This window comes from Dendrobates tinctorius, unplaced genomic scaffold, assembly GCF_039654945.1.
Source record: "Dendrobates tinctorius isolate UK_male_01 unplaced genomic scaffold, ASM3965494v1 ptg000154l, whole genome shotgun sequence".
Classification (NCBI taxonomy): Eukaryota; Metazoa; Chordata; class Amphibia; order Anura; family Dendrobatidae; genus Dendrobates; species Dendrobates tinctorius.
In genome coordinates this window covers 14,766,887-14,785,303 of record NW_027361821.1, presented here as the reverse complement: position 1 = coordinate 14,785,303, position 18,417 = coordinate 14,766,887, and the positions used below count along the sequence as shown (strand labels likewise).

General features: G+C 41.6%; 1 pseudogene; it reads left to right on the top strand.

The window, feature by feature from the left end:
* Window positions 1–15,613: 15,613 nt before the first annotated feature.
* LOC141050871 (piwi-like protein 1 pseudogene) lies at window positions 15,614–16,922 on the top strand (annotated as a pseudogene).
* Window positions 16,923–18,417: the final 1,495 nt, after the last annotated feature.

The following is an 18,417-nucleotide window of genomic DNA, read 5'->3' as shown; positions in this document are numbered from 1 at the left end:
CTTGGGTAGAGAACTGCAGCATCAGCTGATGCTGCCGTTCTCTACGGGCTGCAGGAATCCAATGACGGAAGGTAGGTATCCTTCCGCACTGTATTCCTCCGCCACTTAAAAAAAAAAAAGTCCCTAGTCTCACTTTATGCCATTGCTGTGTGGGAATACAGTGCGGAAGGATACCTACCTTCCGTCATTGGATTCCTGCAGCCCGTAGAGAACGGCAGCATCAGCTGATGCTGCAGTTCTCTACCCAAGATCGTCGTGGGACACACTCGTGGACTGCTTCGGATCGTGGGTGAGTATTTTTGTGGTTTGTTATGTTAATATTTATTCCGTAAAAGACAATGGCTTCGGGGAACAATGTGACAAGTATTGGTAAGTATGTTACTCTATGTTATATGTACTGTATGTCTATGTATGTATTGTATGAATGTATTGTATGTAGTATGTATGTAGTATATATGTGGTATGTATGTAGCATGTAGTATGTATGTAGTATGTATGTAGCATGCATGTAGCATGCAGTATGTATGTAGCATGCATGTAGTATGTATGTAGCATGTAGTATGTATGTAGCATGCATGTAGTATATATGTAGTATGTATGTAGCATGTAGTATGTATGTAGCATGCATGTAGTATGTATGTAGTATGTATGTGGTATGTATGTGGTATGTATGTAGCATGTAGTATGTATGTAGCATGCATGTAGTATATATGTAGTATGTATGTAGCATGTAGTATGTATGTAGCATGCATGTAGTATGTATGTAGTATTTTTTTTTTTTTTTCTAACATTTAACACATTAGCCGGATGATGGGACTACTACTGTCCCATCATTGGCTAATGTGTCAATCACTGTCATGGTAGCAGGCATCGCCAGATGGGACTTATAGTCCCATCGGACGATGCTTGCACAGACCCCCGGACATCAGCACAGCCCCCCGGCAGGCCGGCACAGCCCCCCGGCAGGCCAGTACAGACCCCCACAGGGTGCACAGACCACCGGCAGGCCGGCACAGCCCCCCGGCAGGCCGGTACAGACCCCGGGCAGTCCACACAGCCCCCCGGCAGGCCGGCAGAGACCCCCGGAAGGCCCGAAATGACGGCGCATCATGATGCGCACACACCGCGCATCATGATGATGTCAGGCTGTCAATCAACTTTGAACTTCCGATTCCGATGCCGACTTCCGATATTGAAAAAATATCGGAAGTCGGTATCGGAATTCCGATACAGCAAGTATCGGCCGATACCTGATACTTGCGGTATCGGAATGCTCAACACTAGTTATTAGCCATTGTAGAGATCCACCAAATGAGTGGACAGGGATTAACTCGCTTGGCTGCGATATTGAGGCACACAGGAACACTTTTGCTTAAAGTAACAGTCTGTGTGGTTTATTTCCTTCATAAACCAATGTCACAGGAACACAAGGCAAACTGTCTTACATCAGACAGACGAGTTCTTAATGTCCATAGATGAGCTTCGCTCTCTCAGGCCTGTGGGCACACAGGCCGTGCCATGTCCAGTACGCATGCAGCGTTACCATGTAAAGCATGCAAAGTCTCTTACTGACCCCAGTCAGTGTTACTCACGGTTTATCCCTCACGGGTTGTCAGGAAAGCAGCAGCACTGGGATCACTGTTCCAGACAGTGCCTTGCTCACTTGGCTGTCTACAGTTGCAGAGCCACAGCCAGGCAGTAGCTTCCCTACACAGAGCTGTCACAGACTCTACCATGTCCGGGCGTTTCCATGTGCTCTTCCAGGAAGTTCAGTTCCAGACACTTCCAACAAACACAGGCCTTCCGGGACCTTGCACTCTGACCACTCAGGATCAAACACACAACCCATGTGATCAAACCTCAGTCACACTATATGGTGCATGACCACACCCACAAGTAAGGTATGGATCACATGGTCATGACCTCACTACAGGTCCTATTCCACACAGCCAGACACATACAGGCTTTATCATGGGCGTTCAGACATACGACCACATGCATATTCTGAGTAGCATATACAGAGCCCCCTAGCTTCAACAGAGGTTACTGCACCACACCACATGCCAAAGGTTGAATGAACTTCTTTGAACTATGAAACATAGATGTATTTATTACATGGACAGGACAAATACAATTTTTAAACAAATACAACAACTTTCCCTTGTGATAAATTAACATTGCTTGTGCTTGTTTTCTGTATATTTGTTTTTTGTATATTCTGTATATGACTTGCATTAGGAGTTGAAGCTTGATACATGTTATCTGTAACGGTGCTGATCTTGGATCCATGAATATTCCCTAACTAGATGAAGAGCCCGGCGCTGCCCGGGCATAGTAACTAAGTGTGGTTAGTTATAGCAAATTATAATTATCCTCCATCCCATAGTCCCGTGCCCATATACCCGTCATAAATATTCGCCATCCCATAGTCCAGTGCCCATATACCCATCACACATCCTCCATCCCATAGTCAACCATTATGACATCATAATGAGCGGCGGGGCTTGCAACCTATGATGACATCAGCGTCGCCATGGCAACCACTATGACATCATAATGAGGGGCGGGGCTTGATACACACACACTTTTTCCCCATTATGTAGATAGGGGCAAAATTGTTTGGTGAATTGGAACGCACAGGGTTAAAATTTTGCCTCACAACATAGCTTAGGACACTCTCGGGTTCCAGACGTGTGACTGTGCCAAATTTTGTGGCTGTAGCTGCGACGGTGCGGATGCCAATCCCGGACATACACACATACATACATACACTTGAGCTTTATATATTAGACTAGCTGAAGAGCCCGGCGCTGCCTGGGCATAGTAACTAACTGTGGTTAGTTATAGCAAATTATAATTAACCTCCATCCCATAGTCCGGTGTCCATATACCCATCATACATATCCATGATCCCATAGGCTCATGCCCATATACCCATCATACATATCCTTCATCGCATAGTCGAGTGCCCATATACCCATCACACATCCTCCATCCCATAGTCCCATGCCCATATACCCATCACACATCCTCCATCCCATAGTCCCATGCCCATATATCCATCATACATATTCGCCATCCCTTAGTCGAGTGCCCATATACCCATCACACATCCTTCATCTCATAGTCCCATGCCCATATAGCCATCATACATATCCTCCATCCCATAGTCCTGTGCCCATATATCCATCATACATATCCGCCATCTCATAGTCCCGTGCCCATATACCCATCATACATATTCGCCATCCCATAGTCAGGTGCCCATATACCCATTACACATCCTCCATCCCATGGTCAACCATTATGACATCATAATGAGCGGTGGGGCTTGCAACCTATGATGACCTCAGCATCGCCATGGCAACCATTATGACATCATAATGAGGGGCGGGGCTTGATACACACACTTTTTCCCCATTATGTAGATAGGGGCAAAATTGTTTGGTGAATTGGAACGCGCAGGGTTAAAATTTCACCTCGGGGTCCAGACGTGTGACTGTGCCAAATTTTGTGGCTGTAGCTGCGACAGTGAGGATGCCAATCCCGGACATACACACATAAATACATACATACACACACTTGAGCTTTATATATCAGATTAGCCAATTCAAAATGTTACATGATGTTGCTCCTGGTTATTCTTCCACTAATGTATTCAACTGTAGAATAATAAAAAAATAAAAATAATAATAAAATATTATTGGATCTAGAAATGCAATGGTACCTTCCATGTGAAAATTCTTTAGCGGCTGATGAACTTGCAATTGAGAAAAGTCTAAAAATAATATTGGGGTAACAAACTACTTTTGTTTTTAACATTCATTTTATTGCATCCTGGAAAAGAAAAACCCCACCATTATGTAACAAGGTGGCATGGGGTGGTAGTCATGACCGAGTCTATTAACCCCTATCTTATATGAGACCTACTATTCCATCACAGACCACTCCCGACACTTTAACCTCCGGAATACTGCAATCGAACATGATCACAGCATTCCGGGAGCAGGTAGAGGGCTGACAGCCTTTGGATCAGAGACCCCGCGGCGTGACACAGGGTCCCGATTGCTGCTATGGTAATTCGATGTTGTCATGCCAACATCAGGTTGCCAGAGCTGAGAAACTTCCTGTCATGCGCAGTGCATGTCAGGAAGTCTCTCAGGTCAGTGTGCACGGATTGCAGCGCTGACAGCTTCTATAGCATGCAGATGCTACTTCATCTGCATGCTAGAGAACCAATCAGCCTGCAAAAAATGATTGTCACATGGAGGGACAAAGTGTAAAAGATAGAATGAAGTAAAAGATAAAATAATTGTAAAAATATGAAAAATAATAATAATAATAATAATGAGAATCAATATTTATTCTATCACTAAATATTTAAATTGAAAAAAAATCTAAACAATAAAAGTACACATATTTGATATCCCCACGTCCGTAATGGCCGGACCTATAAAACTTTCCCATTAGTTAACCCCTTTAGTGAACACCATAAAAAAACAAGGTAAAAAAAAAAACAAACAAGGTTTTATCATCATACTGCCGAACAAAAAGTGTAATAACACGCAATCAAAAAAAGGATATAAATAAACATGGTACCGCTGAAAACGTCATCTTGTCCCTCAAAAAACAAGACCCCATACAGCTCCATCACCAAAAAAATAAAAAAGTTATAGCTCCCAGAATAAACCAAATTATTTTTATATAAAATAGTTTGTACTGTATAATCATACTGATCCGAAGAATAAAACTACCTTATCAATTTTACCACAAGTGGAACGGTATAAATTCATAAATTGCTGGTTTTTGTTTATTCTGCCTCCCAAAAATCAGAATTAAAAGTGATCGTAAAATGTCATGTGCCTGAAAATGTTACCAATAAAAACGTCAACTCATCCCGCAAAAAACTAGAGGTCACATGACTCTGTGGGCCAAAAAATATGGAAAAATTATAGCTCTCAAATGCAAAAACTATTTTTTGCAATAAAAAGTGTCTTTTAGTGTGTGACAGCAGCCAAACATAAAAACCCGCTATAAGGCCTCTTCCACATGTCCTTATATTTCCGGTACCGGAGATGTCAGTATCCTTGTGTGTAATACTTGCGGCACACTTGTGGTGCATCAGTACCACAAGGACGGGCACCAGGGAAGAAGCGTTACAGTAAGCGCTGTTCCCCGGCACCCGGTGCTGAACACGGCTCTCATCATTCTCCCCTGCTCTGCCGGTAATATGCACAAGCAGGGGAGAATGATGAGAGCTCCTTTCAGCACCCAGCGCTGGGGAACAGCGCTTACTGTAACGCTTCTTCCCCGGCGCATGGATGACATCCATGTCTGTTATGTGTATGCACGTGTGCTGGATGTTTTGTGGCCTGTGCTGACATTAAAAAATGGACATTTCATCGTGTTTTTCCCACAGACACAAGGTCCATGGAAACACAATGAAATTTGCACAGACCCATTCACTTGACTAGGCAAATAGCGCTCAGTTCCTCCCAAGTCTTTCAGCTTGCTGCCCAATGTTATAAAATTCTGTAACACATCCATGGGGGTCAATATGATCACTGCATCCCCAGATGAATTCAATGAGAGGTGTAGTTCGCAAAACGTGGTCACTTATGGGGGATTCTGCTGTTTTGGAACATTATGGGCTCTCCCAGTGGGTCATGGCACCTGCAAACCATAACGGTAAAATCTGGCGCTCCTTCCCTTCTGAGCTCTACCATGTGCCCAATCAGTGGTTTACCCCCACATATAGGTTATCAGAGTACTCAAGACAAATTTCACAATAATATTTGGGGGGGGGCAATTTCTTCTGTTACCCTTGGAAAAATAAATTGGGGGCGAAAAGATCATTTTTGTGGAAAAAATATGATTTTTATTTTACGGCTCTATGTTATAAACTTCTGTGAATCACTTGGGGGTTCAAAGTGCTCACCACACAACTAGATAATTTCCTTAGGGGGTCTATTTTCTAAAATGGTGTCACTTGTGGGGGGTTTCCACTGTTTAGGCACATCAGGGGCTCAGCGAATGCAGCATGGCATCCGATCTTAATTCCAGTCAATTTTCCGTTAAAAAATTAAAACAGCACTCCTTCCCTTCCGAGCTCTGCCATGTGCCCAAACAGTGGTTTACCTGCACATATGGGGTATCAGTGTACTCAGGACAAATTGCACAACAACTTTTGGGGTCCAATTTCTCCTGTTACCCTTGTAAAATGAAAAAATTGGATCTGAAATAAATGTTTTGTGAAAAAAATTTACAAAAATTTATCCAAATTTCCATTTTTTTTTCACAAATAAACACAAGTAATATCAAAGAAATGTTACCACTATCATGAAGTACAATATGTCATAAGAAAACATTGTCAGAATCACTGGGATCCATGGAAGCGTTCCAGAGTTATTACCTCACAAAGGGACAGTGGTCAGAATTGTGAAAATTGTCCTGGTCATTAGCATGCAAACCACCCTTGGGGATAAAGGGGTTAACACAACAGTCTATAAGCACCCCGACCCCTTGCACATGAAAAAGGCAGGAGGGGTCCCAATCCTACTTCAGTCAGTTACCTTCTTTCCATGCTCACTGCAGACACTGGGGATGAGGATCCAGGAAAACACCACAATCACAGTTCTTAGCCAACAGGGAAAACTTTACTGTACATGAAACAATGCTTCCTGCTCTGTCCCTGCAGCTAGTTGAGGCTGGTCAAAATCAGTGGCTCCCTTCCGAACTTGAGGACCACAACAGTCCTTCTGAAGATCGTCCCACAGTCCCAGCATCCTTCTACATTGCTCGGCAGACTGTTGCAGCAGTCTACGGCAGCTTTATCCCCTCGACCGGGACACCTTCTGCTCCTGGCTGTGGGGAGCATCCTGCCCCTGGGCAAGCCTGCCCAGGCACTGACTGGGAGACAGGAACTTCCTCTGTCTCTGAGGCTGCTATTCCAGCCCCTTGTTTAAACTTTACTGTCCCAGAACTTATCAAGTTCAATACAGTATAATACAAATACAATTACTCCAAAGAAGGGTTGGGCATCAATCATGTTAGTATCTTGATTGATATCTAATACTATCAAGCCAGTTGCTCTGGGAATAAAGTCCATCAGTGTCCTCAACTTATCAAATAAACCACTTCAGGATATAATTACTGACTGTAGTCATGTATGCAATGGTGTGTTTTATTGGATGAGTGGTTCAGTCATTTCAAAATAAATATCCAGAAGCTGCAGGATAATGGACATTGCCATCTACCCACTCTATCTATCCTTCTGAAATTGCTGACATGAGAGCATAAAGGTGAATTCACACCTACAAATATCTGATCAACTTCTTTCAAATCATATCCAAATTGGTGTATGAAAAGCTCATTTATCTGACTGAAATTTGTCTCATCTGCCATAACACTGTTCGGTAATCTGTCTACCATACACAGTGATTGTGTCAAGTAAATACAAGAAACTGGAAGGTTTTGTTTTTGGATGACTACAATAGATTAGGAAGACAATGATATCTGTTGGTGTAGGTGGCTATTTCAGAATTAAGGCCCCCATATACTTTAAAGTAATGTTGGTTGAACTCTACGAGATCAATGGTTTTGGCTGATGGTCCACTGTGTATGGGGATCGCACATTTCCGATTTTATACTGTCGTTCTCATTGCTCTCCCAGAGATGTGTGGTTGTTGGTGATTTTGTCATAGAGAACACAGGAGCGTTATGCTGAACTTGCACTGCTGTGTATGGGAGAGTCGGCTTGGATGGCTGCTGGCCAAACAATTGGCTGAAGCATCATTCAGCCGATGGACATCTCAAGTGTTTTGCCAACTTTACATTGTAATCTGTAAGACTGGTCTATTTGTGTAAATGCAGCTTAAGTGTGCAGCCCTATGTGCTTGTCTGCATTGTGGACAGGTGAAAAAGCAGTCTGAGAATAAAGCTAGCATGTTTCATCTGCAAAACAGAAAAGACTAGTGCAGGTTATGATTTTTATACATAGACTGAAGCAATATTAATTTGAATTCAGCCTATTTGAGGTATAAAACATTTTTTTTAAAAGAAATGTATTTGACAAATTTGGTAGTTTGCTCTTTTCATGCTTCGTTTATCCAACAATTAGTACCAGCTTTGATCTTCCAGGCTATGGGGCATGCACTGCCCGGATGATAAGGCTGTCTCGGATCTTCATTATACAAGATTTCTCCTCCCCTGCTTCTCAGTGTGCCTTTGACATGATAAACACTGCCGGAAATCCAATGCCTGCACATTCTGCCTGCCTTCTCTCTACTGCATTGTTCTGCCCTTCTGTGGGCACTATGTTCACTTTTGATATGCGCAGGCGCCAGAGAGTCACTGTAACTTCTAGTCCCAGTGATGTTCGGTGCACAGTAAAGGTGAATTGAATTTCCCACATTGCAGAGGAGTGACACCAGGCACAATGCACAGGCATGGGATTTCCAGCCGTACACATGATGTCAATGGGACACTTAAGAAAAGGGAAGGAGAAATCTTGTATAATGAACATAGGAGGCATTCTTTTCTTCCAGGCAGCATACGCCCAATAGCCTGGAAGATTGAAGATATAACATATGATTTTTACTGTACAAGCCATCATCCAGGAGGCGTACAGGTATGACTATTTTCAGCTGTATACAACCTGTATGCCCATATTAATAGCGCAAAAGGCTAAAAAGGTGACATATTCCCTTTAAATCCTTTTTTTAGATATTGTATTGTAATCTCAACAGTTAAAAAAGATAGATCAGCAGAGATTCACCTCATTCAACACAGAAAAGATATTGTCAATGTGGTATTTTCCTCTCATGTTGCCAAATAATTGACTGTTTACAGATAGATATATTTCATTTTTATAGTATAAATTATGGGTATAAATGGGTATTATGGCTATGAAACCATGTTGTTCTATCCCTTCCTGGAGTGGCTCCATTAACATCGGTTTTTGCCACCAGGAACTGATGTAGTCACACTGCCAGTGGCGCTGGTGATAAATAAGGTGGTATATTACTAAGTGAAGCAGGTGCTTTCTAGCTTGGAAAACTAATATGGCTGGGACCAGTGTAGCCATCAATTTGAAACTGGTTGAAATCAGATCAATCAAAATGCTACACAACACATACAAATAAATGAAAGGCAAAATAAATATGAAAATAGGGGATATCTGTGGGGAATTTTTAAAAAGAGTAAACATATGACTCCACAAAATAAGTCCTCGCCCCAAAAAATTAATTTCAGATACCATTCATACACTTACCCATTTGCCTACAAGATGTAAAGCTAATAAGAGACATTGGGATATTTCACAGAAAGGTTATCCAAGAATATGTGAATTTCATCACCCATGATCCATTTCCCACCTTGTTTCTGTTGTCCCTGCAATTTGTGTGGTAAACTTGTACAGGCTGATGAGAGTTCAATCATTAAATTACCACCATAACAATTTCTTAAAATACTGTAATGAGGGACTTTACAATGTCCACAGTGTTATCAATGTAATAACCTCCAGAAAAGTGATTAAGCTACATCATCCACAAATATGGAAAGTCTACCTGATACAAGATCATTTTACTTGGAACCTTCGGCTTTGTTGAGGTTATGTACAAATGAGCAGATTACAATTTTACCACAGCACTATCTGTATTATGACCTTACACATGCATGCGCAGAATAGTTACAGGCCTCATCAGAATGTGTGAGTTCTGGGGACTTCAGCTCAAGCTGTGGTGGTCAGAAGATGCGTCAAGGTCCAGATGGGAGATGGAGTAATAATAAACCTTAAGGGGGTTATCCAGGCTATTTTCTTATCCTGTGTGTGTACCTAGGCTAAATAATGCTCACAGTTTGTAATATACTTTCTCTCTGCAATCAATGTCTGCACCATTGCCTAGATACCACACTTTGGCATATGAGTGGTCTCTCTTCATTTTGGAGGAGCTAGTCACACCTTGTTTAGCGTTTTCCTGTTCTGGCAGACTGGACTTAATGTCATAACTGACACAACACCCAGTCTATGCCAGACCTTCCTCCTACTTAAGCATACCCCTTCAAAGCACACGGTGCAACGCAGCAGTGGCAGTAATAAGCTGATTAGACAATTCAGTCCAAATTCTGAAGATCCTGTCAGGATCTTTGGGTCAAATTACAGCCTCATAAGACGTAAGAAGCTGCTGCCAAACCCCAGCAAGTAAAAGGCTTCTACATAGGTGAGTATTATGTGCTGTGTGTATCTATTTTTCATTATCTACTACTAAATTATTAATTCATCGATTATTTAGGTATCTATCTATTATCTATCTAAATAGGAAGAAATGAAAAAAAGAGGATATCCTGAAAATTTTCTTAAATACTCATAATCACCAGTACTTCTAACTAAGGGTCTAAACCAACTCAAAGTACCTTCACTACACAACATAAAGGAATGTTTCCTTGCTTAAGCTGTGCACAATGTACTAATGTGTACAAATGGGGCTTTTTCTGTAATCCACACTCTGGCAAATGATTCTCAATCAGAAGCTTCTTGATACGTGACTCATCTTATGTGATATATCTTATTAAATGCCCTTGTGGTCGTGGATATCTTGAGGAAACTTCCCAACTTATCTGGGACACTATTTCACAGCAAAAATTTACCATCCGTTGTAAATGCACAATGCTGCCGATTCCTGCACATTTTACATTGATTACATATTACGTATCACAACTCAAATCTCAAATTTCAGAACATATACCAATGGCTAGAAGAGGTGGTCAAACATTTAAAAGAACGTGAGGCATTCTGGATTCATGTTTTACAAGCAATGGAACCCTACATGCTTAATAGGTAATATGAAAGCATAAGCAGTCACGCAGTGGGCTTTTCTAAAAGGTGACAACCTCTTTAAGCACAATCATTGGAAGTTTTAATCTCATAAATTTAGATAAGAATAGTATGAAATGCACAGGAGAGTATAGAGCAGTGGTCCCCAACCTCTGAATCGTGAGCCACATTTGGCTCATTGGCCTATGATTTGTGACTGATACTAACATTCGAAGGGGTTGCTTGTAGCTGGATGTCATAGTGTGGTTGGAGTGCTTAATGCTATACTGCCTGTAAGAAAGGGCAGCTCAAGATCTTGGTGTCATGAGAAAACTTTGGCTGTCTTTAATGTGGGCTTTGGGCGTCATTACTTTGAGGGCGGTGAAAAAAGGATGTCACTACTCTTTATGGTGGGAGGGGGAAGTAGAGGTCTGGATATGGCTCACGATATTCTTTCAGATCTGAATGTGGCTGTCCAGATAAGAAAGGTTGGGGACCACTAATTTAGCGTACAATATATTTCTTGAAAAAGAAACATGTCAACTTGCATTTCATCACTTAGCTGAAATGAAACTACATAAAAAGGCAGCAGTTATACCATGCCTTGTATCTCTAAGGATAGGTTCACATTAGCGTATTATCTGCATGTGAAAATCATGGAAAAATGCATGCAAAACGCATGTTTACACAGCGTTTATGTGCATCATCCTATGGATGACAGGAAAAACCGCTGCATGTGCATGCATTTGTATGCGTTTTTGCATGCGTTTGTGTTGTTTATGCAACGGGCGTGTCTCATGGGATTTCGATTTACATTTTGAAGAACACATGTGTATCGAACGCATGCGTACGCATGTCTTTGTGTACCAATGCGTTCCCAAAGACAGTAATGCATTTTTTCCGCATTCATCCACATGCGCATGCCTGCGCATATTTGATGGATTTTTGACACCTCAAAAAAAAAAAAAATGCAGCACGTTGCGTTTGCCGGACACTGACACACACCGCAAAACGAGGCATGTGTATGCAAAAGCATGTTAAATATATGTACGCATATTGCATGCGGATCTATGCACACAAACGCTGCACACACAAATGCTAATGTGAAACCAGCCTTAGCATGATAAATGCAGAAAGTATCAGTTTGGAGTATAAATTATAAGCACTTTATGTCCTTTGAATGTAATCCAATTTTCAGCCATAACAATTGTCACCAAAGATGCTTACGTGCATGGATTTAACATATAAAAATAAAAAATGTGCAGTCAATGGCCATATAAACTGGATCAAGATGGGAATGCAGTGCATAGACTGGCCAGTGGCTCTCCTGGCCCAAGCACGATAACTTCATCTATTTCTATGCAGTGAGGAGCTCAGGTTGGTAGAGCCACCAGCCAGTTCGTGCACTGCGTTCTGATCTCAATATAATTTATACTGTCATCTGACTGTGACCTAACTTACCAGTAACATTCTAGCTTTGTAATTTATTTCATTACAGTTTAGTTACTTCTATCCATTTTGAAATCTTCATTATGCAGCTGTATTCTGTTATCTCCATTCTGACTGCCCAACTATTCTAGAAAGGTGTCCAGTCTCAGACTTCCTGTAAACTACAGGATGACATCATAACTTATTACATACCTGCTGGTGTATTTATCACTCTTGCCGATCTACCCTATCTTTAACTATGGTTTCTTTTTATATCATCCCGTGCAGTTGAAGATATCATTTCTGCTTTATATAAATGATGTAATGGGAGAGTCCATTCAATCGTTATAAAACTCACTTGTCTCACATTTCCTTTCTAAACCATTCGTGAGTTGAGGGTTGATGCAGATTTTTCATTGTCTGTTAAATATTTCTATGCCTCTCTTCTCTGCCTGTCGCTTGTAAGAGTTGACAAGGGGAAATCTATCACCAACAGGAGACATAGGAGACAGACTGAAGCAGCATCACATAAGATAAACTGAGACTCTACAGCAATCATCTGGGGGCAGCAGTTATATGTGTGCTATTCCACAAAGTGGCCATTTCCATGAAATACTGGATGTGTTACATACAAATGCTATGATTTCTGTATAAACTGTACATTGTAAACACATTGTGAGACCTGCTGACAGGCAGCACAAAAATGGTTAATGTTCCACTGATAGGTTTGATCATGTGACCCAGCTCTGCTTGGTATGTAGAAATATCTGGAACAAACTCCCCTGGTCAGTCAGCCAATGAATGCAGCTGTAAGAGTCACATGAGAGTGGGAGGAGCTCAATCCTGTGAGGCAGTTAAGAATTGAGGCAGCAGTTGAAGGTCAGACATTTTGTGACAGAAGTCAGAGGTGTGAGAAGAGGAAACCATTTTTTAGGAGAAGGAGTTTCCTCCCCCTGACTGCTGGCTTTGGAAGGGAGTACTAAAATATAGGGAGCTAACACTTTCATATTAGGACTAGTGATGAGCGAGCACACTCACGGTGCTCGGTGAGCGCCGAGCATTTTCAGGATTGTTCAGCGGGAGTTTGTGTCACCACCCTGCATGTTTGGTGCTCTTTAAAGTGCCAAACAACATGCAGAAATTGTCTGCCACGCACTATAATGCTGAAGCCATGTTGTTTATGGCATTACAGCTGGCCGCAGAGCGTTATCAGGTCTATATGAGACCTGATGCTGCCCTGCTCGTCACATTCAGCTTCGGAAACAGATAGTGCAGGGAGAGTTGTTGCCGAGATAGGGTCAGGTATGAAGGTTTCAAAGTTAGTGTGGGTATACCATAATTGAATACACAAATCCAGCTAAATAAACAGTCCTTCTAAAGCCAGGGTCAGACTTGCGAGAAACTCGCACGAGTCTCGCATGACAATACTAGGTACAGCAACCGCCACTCTTGACCGGAGTGTTCAGATGCCTAGAATTACATGCAGCTGAACGCTCCGATCCTTGTGCCTGCGGCACTGCCGGGTATTGATGTGCGAGACTCGTCCATGTTCCTCGCAAGTCTGACCCCGGCCTTAGGACTAATTACGGGGTATATAGATTGCAGTGCTAGGTAGGCAGGGAGTGTATGTCGGTATATACATATCACTGCAAGGCATGCAGGCACTATATATGGGTATCACTGCTAGTCAGGCAGGCATTGTATGTGGCATACTTCATTGCATACATCAAGAGGGCCCATTCCATTACCGTTTGCTGCTGCCTATTACATATTTTGACCATATCTTTTTCTCCAATTGCTGGTTGACACTGCAAAATACAGCCAGATCCTTTTCATAGTTCAGTGTGAAAATCCAGCTATTTTAAACGGGTTTGCCCACCCCAGCAATCACATTTGAGTGCGCAGAAAATTCTGCCATTTTTGTGGTACTGTAATATTTTTTGGAGTGTCTTATACAATTTCATGACACCATTTTGCGGCCAAAAAAAATGTTTAGCTGCCAAAAAAATATTTAGCTTCGGGGCAGATATTTTCACAGGGTTTTGTCTGCCACACGGATCGCATATCATTGTGGTCAAAATTGTGCGATTTCAGGCTTCTATAGAATTGTTTTTGTAGTGTCTTAGGCTACTTATTGACACAAATTTACTGGTAAAAATAAAGCCAGATATTTGACAGTGTGGTATCTCCGTCACACGTCTCATCTATCTGTGTCTTACCAATTGTTGCATTTGAGGCCTCCATTCAACTGTTTTGCTGTGTGCTACCCTAGTGCTTGACACTATTTTGCTGTAAAAAAATAAAATACAGGTCACATATTTTAAAGTGTGGCATCTCCGTCACACGACTCAGCTATCTTTGGGCTTAAAGTTGTGGCATTTCAGACCTACATTGAACTGTTTCTGCTGTATGTTACCCTAGCTAGTGACACTTTTTTGCTGTAAAAATAAAAATACAGGCCACATGTTTTACAGTGTTGTATCTCCGTCACACACCTCATCTATCTGTGGGCTAAAAATTGTGGCATTTCAGGCCTACATTGAACTGTTTTTGCTGTTTGCTTCTGTGATATCCCACAAAGTGGCCACTTCTATGGGATATTGTATATGTAGTGTGTTTTCATATAAATGCTGTGAATTTTTATTTGAACTGTGCATTTTAAATACATTGTGAGACCTGCTGACAGGCAGCACAAAAAGGGTTAATCTTTTCCTCCACGGCTTGATCAGGTGACCAAGCTCTGTTTTATTATGCAGAAGGTTCTGGAAAAACACTTCAGGGCAGTCAGCTCTACAGTCGCATAGAAGGGAAGGAGCCAAGTCCTAGGGGAAAGTTTTAAATTTGAAGTAGCATTTGGTGTCAGACATCTTGAGAAGAGCAAGCCATTTTGTAGGTGAAGGAATTAACTACTTTCTCCCTGCCGGCTTTGCTTAAAAAGGGGACTGGCATGAAAAGGGGAGTTAATAGTCTTCATATGAGGAAGGCTACCATTGCACCTCTAGGAGGAAGAATTACCTCAGGGCAGAAACAGAGCACAGTGCTGAAGAAGAGATAATCAGACTTAATAAAACCAGAGGTTAATAAGATCTGCCTGTCTGCAGGTACACAGCAATCATCAATCCTGTACCTGAGTTTACTGCTGTTTATAAATAATAATTTGCCCCATTAACATCAGTAAAAAGATGTCTGTTTCAAATTCTTATGGCTGCTTCAGGACTGGGACTCAAATGCACCAACTACTACCACCATCATCATCTTCTGCCTATAGGCAGTTACTGCGCAGATAGAAAGTCTGAGGAGCAGAAGGTGAACACTTGGGCAGTGTTGTACTCTGTCAGTGGATTACGAAGGCGAAAGCTTCTAGATTAAATCATGAATGGAAGAGCAAGAGCACGTCGGAGAGCATGGGGTCAGGACTCGCAACCACCCAAGCCTGGTGCTCTGGTCTGGATTCTGACAAGCCATCACCTACTAATACTAAACTTGTTGAACAAGGACATCAAATAGGAGCTCCTGCAGTTGCTAGACCAGAAGCTAGAGATTGACATTTCGGCTGGATTTCAAGATGTGTCAGTTGGAGAGCATGGTTGTCGTAGATGTCACTTCCATGATATGAGTGTTTCCACTAGACAATCCGTCCAACATGTCATAGAATCAAAATCTGCTTTTTCTGAAAACTCTATTCAGCTATGCAAAAACTGTCAAATTGATTGCTAGACCCCAGTGGGTCTTTTACCGGTACCATGTTGACTACAGTCCACAGCTGGAATGTAGATCCCCGAGATCAGCTCTGCTTTACCAGAATCATGAATTAATAGGTAAAGCAAATGGTTTCTTGCCAAAGAAGTTAAATAAGATTAATGAGGTAGCGTGCCGCACACGCAATGGAGAAATAGTAAACATTACAATTATTTTGACAAATGAGTTACCACCAACTTCACCAACCTGCTTTCAGTTTTACATTATCTTCCAAAGGTTTCTGAAGATGATGAATATGAAGAAAATAGGTCTGAATTATCACCCAAATGATGTTAAAGAAGTCAGAACACACAATCTGTGCAGCAAGGATTTATCACCTCAATTTTGCAGTACGAGACTAGTATCATGTTCTGCATTGATTTTAGCCACAAGGTCCTGCAAAGTGAAGCTGTTCTGGATGTAATGTACAATTTGCACTCGAAAATTGGATCACATGCTTCTATGATGCTTGCAGCAAAGAACTGATTGGACAGATATTTCTTACCTAATACAACAATCGTACATATCGTAATGATTATATCAACTGGAATTTAACTCCGGAGTCTACTTTCATGTAGTCAGATGGCTGTGAAATCAGTTTCATCGATTATTACAAAAATCAATATAACAAGCAGATCACAGACCTGAAATAGCCTGCTCTCATGCACAATCCCAAAAAAACAATAAGTCCAGGAAAAATGCCAACAGGGCCTATTAATCTGATTCCAAAATTCTGCAATTTGAAAGGTTTAACTGATAGAATGAGAGCTGATTATTCTGTAATAAAAGAGTTAGCAAATCACACTCGACTAGTAACAGAACAGAGAGAAAAACAAGCGGGAACATTTTTGGACCATATTCACAGAGATGACAATGTGCAGAAAGAACTTCAGGATTGGGACTACGTTTTGACAGTAAACTTCTGTCCTTCACTGGAGTTTAATGCTGTTCAAAAATAATAATTTTCCCTATTACCTTCAGTAAACAAAAAAATAAAAAACTTCTTTCAAATTCTTACGGCTGCTTCATGACTGGGGCCTAAATGCACCAACTACTACCACCATCATCTTCTGTCTAGAAGCAGTTACTGTGCAAAGATTGTATTGTGGAGTATCCTGTGTGTGTAATTTGAGAAGGACTGACTCTTCTCCTGATAGAAAGCTTGGCCACCGTAAGATAAATTATACCCTGTCAGAAGTATAACCTTCAACCATACACCACACCACCCTAGTAAGTGACACTATTTTGCGGTAAAAAATAAAAACACAGGCTACATATCTGTGGGCTAAAAATTGTGGCCTTGCAGGCCTATATTGAACTGTTTTTGCTGTGTCTTTGGCTAGTTAGTGACATTATTTTTTTATTTTTTTTAAAAATACCGGCCAGATAACTTAAAGTCTCAAATTCTGGCATTTCAGTCCTACATTGAACTTTTTTGCTGTATCTTAGCCTAGTTATTGACACAATTAGCCTACTTTTTGGAACAATTTTGCTGTAAAACAAAAAAAATTGAGGACAGATAATTTAAAGTCTGGTATCGCCATCACATGACTCACCTATCTGTGGGCAAATAATTGTGGCATTTTTGTTGCTCCATTGAACTGTTTTTGCTGTGTCTTAGCCTAGATATAGACAATATTTTGCAGTTTTATAACAAAATATAAGTCAGATAAGTGTGGTATTTCCATTAAATGCCTCACCTATCTGTGGGCTAAAAATTGTGTCATTTGAGGGCTTCATCAAGATGGTGAGGGGTGATGACACCATAATTAGCATCACCAGCCCACATTCCTGTGTTCTAAAATGCTCTCTGCTCACAATCAAAGAAGATGCATTGCAGGCGGCGATTGATGAGATGGAGCAAGGAACCATACAGTATGATTACACACAGCCCAGTCTCATCTCATCCCAATATGGATTGGGTGACAATGAGGAAGAGGAGGAGGAACAGGAGCTACTTTCAAGCGCTCTAGACAGTACTACAAGCACAACTGTCATGCTGTCTGTTCAGCGTGGATGGCCTGAGGACAGGGAGGAAGAGGAGGAGGTGAGCATGGTCAGTCGTCCTCTTGGTGAGGACACAGAAGTCTTGCCTGTTAGCAGTCTGGCACACATGGCTGAGTTTATGTTATGCTGCCTTTCCCATGACCCTTGCATTCTCAAAATTTTGGGTGTCAGCTATTACTGGTTGGTGACACTTCTAGACCCACGCTACAAGGAGAGCTTTCTATCTCTTATTCCAGAAGCAGACAGGTCTACTAAAATTATGCAGTACCAGAGGGGCCTTGTTGCGGAATTTTAAAAAAATTTCCCATCTGAAAATGCTGGTGGCAGAGGTCCCAGTTTGTTGTACAACCAAGGAGTACAAATGAGAGAGACACAACTCCAATCTAGCAGAGGCAGGGTAACACTGGAAAGTTCTGGGAGAGTTTTCTCAG